Genomic DNA, 11,634 nt, shown 5'->3' with positions numbered 1-11,634 from the left:
GTGACTCACCGCATCTCTCACAAAGATTCGTATCGTCTTTCTTTAGCATGTGAACCGTTTGTTGACTCCCTAGAGACTGCATCTCCAATTGGTCAAACCTAGCATTAAGCCTTTCGAACTTAGCATCCATATCATCACATTCGACATTAGCTATCGTCCGTGTACCACTCATGGATTCCCATATTCTCGCAGTGTGATTAGCCATTTCCTCAATAAGCTTCCAGCCCTTATCATCATCAACCTCGCGCTGGAATCTCACATTAGCTGCAGCATCTAAAATGGCTCTATGATCATCATACAACCCATTATAAAATTGGTTGCACAAAAACTGTGAGGTAATATCCGTATAAGACCCTCTAAATTTAGGACTATAACGTAAATTTAGCATGCGATTATCGTCATAAAACATAAATACAATAGAGAAACGATAAGGAACAAGAATTAACCTCGGGTCCTTTATAGTGCGGCGTAAAGAACAGAAATCAAACGAGATTCCCTCCTAATTGTTGCACCCAAGACTTGTCCGAGATATGCCCTTGTGCTAGATGGTGTTCTCCGATTGCCTTGCAATATTGGGAGAACTTGTTGTGAGGTTTTCGAGATGTGAGATCTAGGTTTCAGAGAGAAAATGTCTCCAAAACCCTAGTTTTCTGTAAAATGAAATTGTCTAGGTCAAAAGGAGAGGGAGTCTCTCCTTTTGTTAACCTCGGCCAGTAGTGGGTTTGCATGGGAAGTGGGCTTCCACTTCCTCTTAATTTTACCTCGTGGACCGGCTCATAAATTGCTAAATGTATATGACGCGGTTTATTATAAATCGTCATCGGTTATCGGCTATTAAAACATCAACTAATAACACGGGTTAGTTGAAGTATTAATACATGTCCGACAAAAAAACGATATTGTATAATTAATTCAATATACATTAATTAAATATAAAACGCTTATATTTAATTTTACGAATTAACTGGTTAATTCGCCTTAGCCCATGATATTTAATCCGTATTAAATATAATATCTCAACATCACATTTTGACTAATTTCTAGTCAAATAATTCGGACTAACTGGTTAGTCAGATTTGGCATCTACATGACTGTATTTTCATACCGTCACGTCTCTCAAACGTGTCCTATAGGTGTGACTTTTAGGGACCAGTTGATCACCGCCATCTGTATGACAATAACGTCAAACTTATCTAGCAAGCCAACCGTTATTGATAAACGTGGATCAACTGATAATAATACCAAAAGTATGCCCTTTGATCCTTTTAGAGGTTTATAAGTCCTTGCACTAACTGTTAAGGACACCAACCCCAACAAGCTCCCACTTGTCCGTACAAGTGTATGTGCAATGACGTTATCCGCACTAACTGGAGGACACAAGCTCCAACAAACTCCCACTTGTCCGTACAAGTGTATGTGCGATAACCGATTCTCATATTCATTTAAAATTTCTCCCACTCAATGTAAAACAATTTGCAGATCTGGATCCACAAAGGTCGTATTTTACAATTGATCTGTATCTAGAGTGGTTTCCCCGACTAGAGAGTAACTCAACTGATAAAACGAATCCGTATCCGAGCATGGCCATGCATTTCGATTCTGACTCCTCGAGTGGCCCTGAGAAATATCGAGTACCCGATAAAGGCTGAATATTTCCTTCAACTCGACTCCTTCCGATCTAAGCACAAAGATGAAATGACCCGAAAAAATCTACTTGGCCCCCTGTTACGGATGACCGTGAGAAAGAAACCAAAGTCACCCAAAATCCGCCTTAGTCTCAAGAGACAATCGATAGTCAAAAGAATCGACTCTTAGGATCACCATGGAGGTCCTATCCACGACCGGCACCGAATGTTATAAAACATTTAGGACTCCACGTCGATGTCACAATTGTGTCCTACGAAATATCCGTATAAATCGCCTCTGTGATTGGTCAGCCAACCGGTTGACTTATGGCTCGTTGAACCCACCATCAACCAACGTCACAAAATAATTGCGAGTTATCGCTCATGTGGGCAATTAAGGACCGAAAAGATATAATGTTCGTTCAGTTCACTTTGTGGTGTTCAAAATTTGTCGTACAAATCCACATGACAAACAAAATATATATATAAAATATCAAAACGATGATGTCGTATAGAGTACAAGAGAGAATGAATCTGATCCATAAAAGAGTACTACAACTTAGGAACACGTTTAATTCCCATGGAATTGACATGCCCTTCATGCTTATCGTGTCGTAATGCTTTAGTGAGAGGATCTGCTATGTTATCATCTCAGAGCAATCTTTTCTATCACTACTTCCTTTTGCTCCACGTAATCCCGGATTAGATGAGCTTTCCGTTGTACATGTCTAGACTTGTTGCTAGACTTTGGCTCCTTAGCTTGGAAGATGGCACCACTATTGTCGCAATAGATGGTGATCGGGTCATTCGAACTAGGCACTACTGAGAGCCCATGTAAGAATTGACGCATCCATATCGCTTCCTTTGTAGCTTCGGACGCGGCATAGTACTCGGACTCGATCGTAGAATCTGCTTTATGTAATTTTTGTTTCGAACTCTTCCACTGATCGCAGCGCCATTAAGAGTAAAAACGAATCCAGACCGAGATTTCGAGTCATCTCGATCCGTTTGGAAGCTAGCATCTGCAAATCGGTTGCGCATAGCTTTTGATCGCCTCCATAAGTCAATGCCCAATCTTTAGTCCTCCGTAGGTACTTAAGAATGTTCTTGACAAATGCACCAATGTGGTTCACCTGGATGTTGTTGGAATCGACTTGTCATACTCAATGCATATGCCACGTCCGGACGTGTGCATATCATGGCATACATGATTGATCCTATTGCCGATGCATAAGGAATCCGTGTCATGCGCTCTTTCTCTTCCGGTGTCTCTGGTGCCTGAGACTTGCTCAAATGCACCCCTAGAGACATAGGAAGGAACCCCTTCTTGGAGTTAGTCATCTTTGAATCTCTCTAGGACTTTGTCTATGTAAGACTCTGATCGAGAGATAACATCCGTCGTGATCTATCTCGATAGATACGGATGCCTAGAATTCTTTGTGCCTCTCCCAGATCTTTCATCTGGAAATGGTTTTTCAACCATACTTTCACCGAAGTTAAGAGAGGTATGTCATTCCCAATCAGGAGTATGTCGTCAACATACAATATTAGGAAGACAATCTTGCTCCCACTCGACTTGATATAGAGACATGGTTCCTCGACCGATCGAGTAAATCCATTTTCTTTAATCACTTGGTCGAAGCGATGATTCCAACTCCGAGATGCTTGCTTAAGTCCATAAATGGAACGCTTAAGTTTGCACACTTTCTTAGGATGTTGTGGATCGATGAAACCTTCGGGTTGCACCATGTACAACTCTTCCTCCAAAAAGCCGTTTAAGAAGGCGGTTTTCACGTCCATTTGCCAAATTTCATAGTCATGAAAAGCGGCGATCGCTAAGATAATCCGAATGGAACGCAAAGATGACTACGGGTGCGAAAATTTCATCGTAGTGCAAACCTGGCACTTGGGTGAAACCTTTAGCAACTAGTCGTGCTTTATAGATATCTTGTTGACCTTCCACAGAATGCTTTATCTTGTAAAGCCATTTGCATTGAAGGGGACGAACCTTAGCAGGTAAGTCAACAAGATCCCACACGTTGTTCTCATACATGGAGTCCATCTCGGATTGCATGGCCTCAAGCCATAGCTTTGAGTCAGAACTAGTCATGGCACCTTTATAGGTTGCGGGTTCACTACTCGTTAAGAGTAGAACGTCATCTATGTCATGTTCCTCGACCATACCAATGTATCTGTCCGGAGGAATAGAGACTCTTCCCGACCTCCTAGGTTCCTCAGAATATTCACCGCGTAGTAGGGATTGAAGGAACAGGTTCCTCCAATGGTTGCTCGGTGTTTGGTTCTGGAATCTCCGACAAGTCGAAGGTTCTATCACTCTTTGCATTCTCGAGAAATTCCTTCTCTAAGAATGTCGCACTAGCCGCAACAAAAAACGCGTTGTTCGGTTGGCGAATAGAAGTAATGACCAAGTGTTCCTTTAGGATAACCTATAAAGTATGTCTTGACCGATCGCGGGCCGAGCTTATCCTCGTGTCTCCACTTGACATAAGCCTCGCAGCCCCAAACCCGTATAAAGGACAAGTTAGGGACCGTTCCTTCCATAGTTCATATGGAGTCTTGTCAACACTTTAGACGGACTTCGGTTAAGTATTAGAGCAAATGACAGAAGAGCATAACCCCACAATGAGGCAACACGGTGTGACTCATCATGGATCGAACCATATCAAGTAGTGTTCGATTTCTCCGTTCGGACACACCATTCAACCGAGGTGTTCCAGGTGGAGTTAACTGTAGGGCAATCCCACAATCCTTTAGGTGTTGATCAAACTCGTGAGAAAGATACTCGCCACCACGATCCGAACGCAGTGTTTTAATCTTTCTACCCAATAGGTTCTCAGTACCTATTCCGGTATTCCTTGAATTTCTCAAAGGATTCACTTTTGTGCTTCATTAAGTAGACATAGCCATATCTACTTAAATCGTCCGTGAAAGTGATGAAATACCTATAGCCTTCTCGTGCGGTGATTGACAGAGGACCACATACATCCGTGTGTATGAGCCCTAATAGGTCGCGCGCGCATTCCAACACCTTTGAAGGAAATCCGAGTCATCTTACCGATGAGACATGATTCACACGTGCCAAATGATTGAAAATCAAAGGCCGAGATAGCTCCATGTTTAATGAGCTGTTTTACGCGTTCTCGTTAATGTGTCCCATACGGCAGAGCCATAGATACGTTTGATCTTTGTCACCAACCTTTAACTTTTTATTCGTTACGTGTAATATTTCTGCGGTGGTCGATCTAAAACATAAATTCCGTTCATGGAGACTCGCCTTTGCCATAAATCATATCGTGTAAAGAGAAAATGCAAGTATTATTCTCAATTACAAATGAAAAACCAAGTTTGTCAAGTGCGTAAACCTGAAATAATGTTTTTCGAAAGACTGGGTACATAATAGCAATCATATAATGATAACTCAAATCCGCTAGGAAGCTGGATCACATATGTTCCCCTCGAGACGGCAGCCACTCTTGCTCCATTCCCGACACGCAAGTCAACCTCACCCTTTACGAGAGGCTCGAGATTTCGGAGGCCACCGCACATGATTACACAGATGAGAACCACAACCAGGATCAAGTACCCAAGTTCCGTAACTTGCGTGGTTAATCTCAATCATATGAATAAAAGTAGAAGAAGAAGACATACCAACAGGTTTAACGCGACCCGCTTTTATGTCCTCATGATAAACAGGACATGTGCGTCTCAATGCCCATCTTGTGGCGTGATGGCATTCCATGTTTTCATTCTTGCTCTTTGTCGTGCCTGATGAGGTGCTCGACTCACCAGGCCCACTCTTACCCGAACCCGACTTCTTGAACTTCGCTTTACCCTCTGCTAGGTTTGCCGAGCTTTGCCCTTACCCTTTCCCTTGTTTGTCACAACGAGAACATCCTGTTTCATGCTCCCACCGAACTTCATGTCCTTCTCGGTGCATACGAGGAGGGAGTGCAATTCATGGGGAGTTTTCTTCAAATCATTCATATAGTAATTCGCTCTAAATTGCGAATAACCATCGTGGAGTGAGTGAAGTATGCGGTCGATCACAATGTTCTCGCCGATCTTACAATCAAAGGTCTCCGACTTCTCGACATTCTCAATCATGCCGAGAATGTGTGGGCTAACCGTTGGCCCATTTCTCGAGTCTCGCATCAAAGAAGCGAGTGGTATGCTCATAGGTCACGATTCTCGGTGCTTTCGAGAATTCCTTGGTGAGCGTGGTGAAAATCTTGTTTGCACCATGGGCTATGAAGCGTTTCGGCAAATTGGGTTCCATTGCAAAAATGAGTACGTTTTTAATCGCACCCGCTTCCATACATAAATCATTAAACTTGGTGATTTCAGCAGCTCTAGCCGTGGGACCTGGGTTTGCCGGGATGGGCTCTAAGAGATATTTGAGCTTCCGTCGTCCAGCCAGCGGCATTCCGTAATGCCGCCTCCCAGTCCGCGAAGTTTGATCCATCATTCTTGATCGAGTAGACCGATTCATCCGATTCATGAAGATCCGGCCGGACTCACGGTCCAATGTGGCACTTGGCATTGGGTTATCGGTAGAACCACCATTTGTTATTTGCGGTTTAATAAAACGTGATCTACACTGAAAAGAAAGAAAAACAAAACGAAATAAGCAACTCATCGAGGTGATTTAAGTCTATTTTAAAATTCATTTTAAACATGTAGACTCTCGCACTTGCATAATTGATCTCCCTCAAGAATGATACAAGTGATCCCAAGACTCAATTTCTGTAAATTGATAAGCCAACTGTTTAGCTAATTCTTCCGGAAGAACTCTTGGTCGATAGATTTCCGTAAATCCTATCTATAGTCCACCACGATCACAGGGATCGTACAGTGACCATAGTGTTGAGATAAAATAGGTCAATCGGTTCCAACTTACCCGACGTAGAAGGGGTCATATTATGCCTACCGACGAAGAAGGGACTCATTGGAGTTTGACCTATAAAGACCGTTCTCAATTTTTGTTTATACGAGGAAGATCCCATCAACTAAATTATAATTCATATTAAGTGAACGAATAACTAGCGTCTGCGTGAATGAATTAATTTGGGTGATGGCTTAAAAAACGTGTGACATACGAATGTCAAAGAAAACTAACTCGTGACCTCTATATGTGTCAATTTTCATGCAATAATTAGGTGGTTTGGTTTTTAGGCGGAATATGATGCAATCTATCGTTACATGAAAATAAATAAATGAATGCAATACGTAAATAAAATATCCTAGTGTGGCCTATCCTAGTAAAACAAAACATAAAACAACTTTGGAATCCACCGTTGGACCCGAGAAGCTTGTCTTGATGTTCCATCTTGATCCAAGTAGCGGGAGTGAGCATCCGGTCTCCATCTTTGGTCTTCTCAAAAATTACAATTTAAAATTACAAATATAAACCTATTTACATTCTAATTAAAAACTGTAATTACAAGTGAAAAATCCAAAACGAAGATACGAGATCTCAAAATACAACCAAGACCGTGTTCCATCATTATGGTAACACGTTCCACTAAGGCCACACTAAGTTACAACTGATTGCAATATAAATAAATACGTAATAAAAGGCATTCAAAAGCATTCAAAATTAACGATAAATAAAAATGCATCAACTAAAAACAAATTCATTCGTGACATAATTCCGTAATTATGTTAAATTTATCCAAACCACCTTTTAATGATTAAAATTCATGTGATAAAACCGCTTCTATCAATTCAATTTTAATCTAATACAGTCCGTTACTTCAAATACGCTTTAAAATAACTTAATGGTACGTGTGTGAACCGTTTCACAATCATAGCGAGTGTACAATATCCGTATAAAGTACAAATTAAGGCCAAAAGAAAATTTAAAGCAAAAAGAATAAATTTTCAAAGCTGCCAGAAACGAAATCCTTCGATCCAGGGACAAAAGTTCTCGATCGAGGAACAAAAAGGACTCGATCGACTGAACTGCAAGTCGATCGAGTGGATGGCCAATCAGAAAGTGCTCGATCGACTGAACTGGTGGTCGATCGAGTACTTTGATCAGCAAATCTGCTCGATCGAGTACGAGGACAACTCGATCGAGCAGTGGGGTTTTGAAAGGGGTCGATCGAGTACGGCAGGGACTCGATCGAGCAAAAACAAGACAGAAAAGGCACTCGATCGAGTAGAAATACGCTCGATCGAATGCAAACATGGCTGAAAATACAAAACCCTCGTGAAAACAGATTGTCGAGACAAAATCAATTGCAGTTTTGATCAAAAACATATCAAAACAAATTTAACAATTGACAAAACTTGACATATTGTTATAATCTCTGTATAAAACAACAATATGTAAAAGAACAAAACGAAAACAAGGTGATAAAACCATGTAAAACATGTCACGGTTTCAACAAGAACAAAAACCGAATCAGCCGTGTATACATGGCACGGAATTCGAGACAAAACAATCGTTTCAAAATCGGTTTTATGAAAAACACATGGAAAAATTTACGTGGCCTCGCTCTGATACCACTAGTGAGGTAATATCCGTATAAGACCCTCTAAATTTAGGACTATAACGTAAATTTAGCATGCGATTATCGTCATAAAACATAAATACAATAGAGAAACGATAAGGAACAAGAATTAACCTCGGGTCCTTTATAGTGCGGCGTAAAGAACAGAAATCAAACGAGATTCCCTCCTAATTGTTGCACCCAAGACTTGTCCGAGATATGCCCTTGTGCTAGATGGTGTTCTCCGATTGCCTTGCAATATTGGGAGAACTTGTTGTGAGGTTTTCGAGATGTGAGATCTAGGTTTCAGAGAGAAAATGTCTCCAAAACCCTAGTTTTCTGTAAAATGAAATTGTCTAGGTCAAAAGGAGAGGGAGTCTCTCCTTTTGTTAACCTCGGCCACCAGTGTGGGTTTGCATGGGAAGTGGGCTTCCACTTCCTCTTAATTTTACCTCGTGGACCGGCTCATAAATTGCTAAATGTATATGACGCGGTTTATTATAAATCGTCATCGGTTATCGGCTATTAAAACATCAACTAATAACACGGGTTAGTTGAAGTATTAATACATGTCCGACAAAAAAACGATATTGTATAATTAATTCAATATACATTAATTAAATATAAAACGCTTATATTTAATTTTACGAATTAACTGGTTAATTCGCCTTAGCCCATGATATTTAATCCGTATTAAATATAATATCTCAACATCACATTTTGACTAATTTCTAGTCAAATAATTCGGACTAACTGGTTAGTCAGATTTGGCATCTACATGACTGTATTTTCATACCGTCACGTCTCTCAAACGTGTCCTATAGGTGTGACTTTTAGGGACCAGTTGATCACCGCCATCGTATGACAATAACAATAACGTCAAACTTATCTAGCAAGCCAACCGTTATTGATAAACGTGGATCAACTGATAATAATACCAAAAGTATGCCCTTTGATCCTTTTAGAGGTTTATAAGTCCTTGCACTAACTGTTAAGGACACCAACCCCAACAAAAACCACTGTTGGAACCCATGATGAGGTACCGATCTCACAGCTTTCTTAAAGCGGCACCATGCTTCAAACAAATTTTCAGAACCCGTCTGCTTGAAATTAGTAATCTGGGCCCTCAATGCATTGGTCCTCTGCGGAGGAAAGTACTTCTTATAGAAGGCTAGAGCTAAAGTAGTCCAATCCGTGATACCTGCTGCGTCTCTATCCAAATCCGTCAACCATTCCCTCGCATTATCGGTCAGAGAGAAAGGAAAGAGAACTTCCTTTATCTTGTCTTGGGTCACTCCCTTGGATGTAGGGATGGATGAACGATGTCACAAATCTCTCCATATGTTTCCTAGGATCCTCGCCCGTGACCCCCCGATACAAATTCCGTTCGACCAAATTGATGTAGGATGGCCGAATGTCAAAGGTATTGCCGTCCTCATCGGTAGACAACTTGAACCCCTTCGGAATATAGTCAGCAGTAGGCTCCGAATGACTCGCGATGTTAGGCATTTTGACTGGAATAATAGTCTCAAGAATAGAAGTTTCCTCAGTAACCGAACTGTCATAAGTACTCAAGACTTCCTCCCGACGAACTCTTTATAACTCCCTCTTTCTGCGTAAAAAGGACCTTTCGGGTTCAGGATCAGTCTCAACTAATTCACCCTTATGAGACCTGCGCATACACAGCTAAAAGGAAATAAATAAGAACAACCTTAAGGAACTAAAATTCCTTAAGACAAGACAGAAATAAACAACACAGATAATAATAAAAATTGCCTAGAGATATGCCAGGATTTTGGTACGCCGCGTTCTACACACTATCGGAATAACTAGGTCGGTAAGTTTATTAGCAGGAAGGGCTAGGTTATCTCCTTTCGGTCTCAAACCCGACTATACCTTTCGGTCTAAAGTCGCCCTAAGGTCATCCTACTTGACTTTCGCCCTCATAGGAGTCAATTATCAGAACTAAGCAAGTCTACCCTTCCAATCTTTCGATCCAGGTCGGGGTTAACTAAACAGACGGTCTCCTGCGTGCACTCATTTAACCAATCTACAAATAAATTGCTTAGGCCTGACTCCTACCGCATAACTACCTCAGTAGTCGTCCTAACATGCTTCTAACACAGTTTCCCTCATCCCGGCATATAAAGAAATTAGCTACGCATGCTAATTATATTAACTAACACAACTAATAACGAAATGCTAACGGAAAACATGATATGATGATAGTAAAAGGCAATAACGAGATTAGGGCAGAAATTAATAGTGGAACTAATAAGAGAAAATATAAAACAAAAACAAGAGAAGAGATTAAGGGAAAGAATTATACTATAATAGCAAATCCGGCGTAAAGAACAGCCAAATCCTAGATCGTAAAATTCCAAGCAGTGAAACGATGAAACGCAAAAAAATGTATGTGGAAAGATGAATGATAGGTCAAAGATGTTAACCTAGTAACTCGTCTTTTTGTTTTTATAACCAAAACTCACGAGTAGTTTTATTAACCTACGGGCTTTAATAGCCCACATAAAAGAGAACCTCTCGATCGAGAGGTTAAGGCTCTCGATCGAGCACAGGACAGCTCGATCGAGCACAAGACAGCTCGATCGAGGGCTTGTGTTCCTCTGTGCTCTCGATCGACAGCCAAATGTGGTCGATCGAGATCTTCAGTCACTTCTCAGCTTCCGTAGTAGTTTTGACTTGCTTAATTTGGTTAACTTTCGTCTTCACGCTTCCCCATGCATGAGTACTCCGTCCTCTTTTCCGTCCATCTTCTAGAAATGCTATCTCGAGGCCACAAAAGGTTAGTTTCCGCTACAAATCTGCAAAATAGCAATAAAAGCACAAAGTAGCCTATTCGGGGTATAAAGTGACATAATATCACTCAAATACATAGAAATGCGTGCCAAAAGAGACCGTAAAAGTCTATATAATATGCACGCATCACTTGTCGTGTGTTAGACAAGGGTGCGCGCCACGTTCCAGCTCAAAGTTCCGGACCGTGACATTTGGTATCAGAGCTCGGTCTTCACGACGAGCTGCTGCATACGATGACAGAAAAGACCGCAGAACCGAGTAAGAACAAAGGAGAAACTAGGGCCCGGGTGTCAGCCTTAGATAAACTACTGGAGGAGAAACTTCCTTATCTAGAAGGACTCGTGGTGAGTCTCGGGGGCACTCACCACGGCGTAGATGAGACGGTTAGGGGGCATGAGGCTCGCCTAGAAGCCGCAAACGAGACGATAAAGGGGCATGAGGCTCACTTTGACGCCGTAGAGGCAGTGATCCCGAGTGAGTTCGCAGAAGAGATGGGCTATGTCCACGAGAGACTCGGACAACTCGAGAACATGTGTAATACATTGATGAAAATGGCCGTAGACGGAAATTTTGGTGGGACTCCCAAGGTAAAGCCGCATGCACCCCACAAGTATAGTGGGGCGAGAGACTCGAAAGAAGTCGATAACTTCGTCTTCGACATGGAGCAATTCTTCCGA

Source organism: Silene latifolia, chromosome 6, assembly GCF_048544455.1.
Source record: "Silene latifolia isolate original U9 population chromosome 6, ASM4854445v1, whole genome shotgun sequence".
Classification (NCBI taxonomy): Eukaryota; Viridiplantae; Streptophyta; class Magnoliopsida; order Caryophyllales; family Caryophyllaceae; genus Silene; species Silene latifolia.
This window is presented reverse-complemented; position numbering follows the sequence as displayed.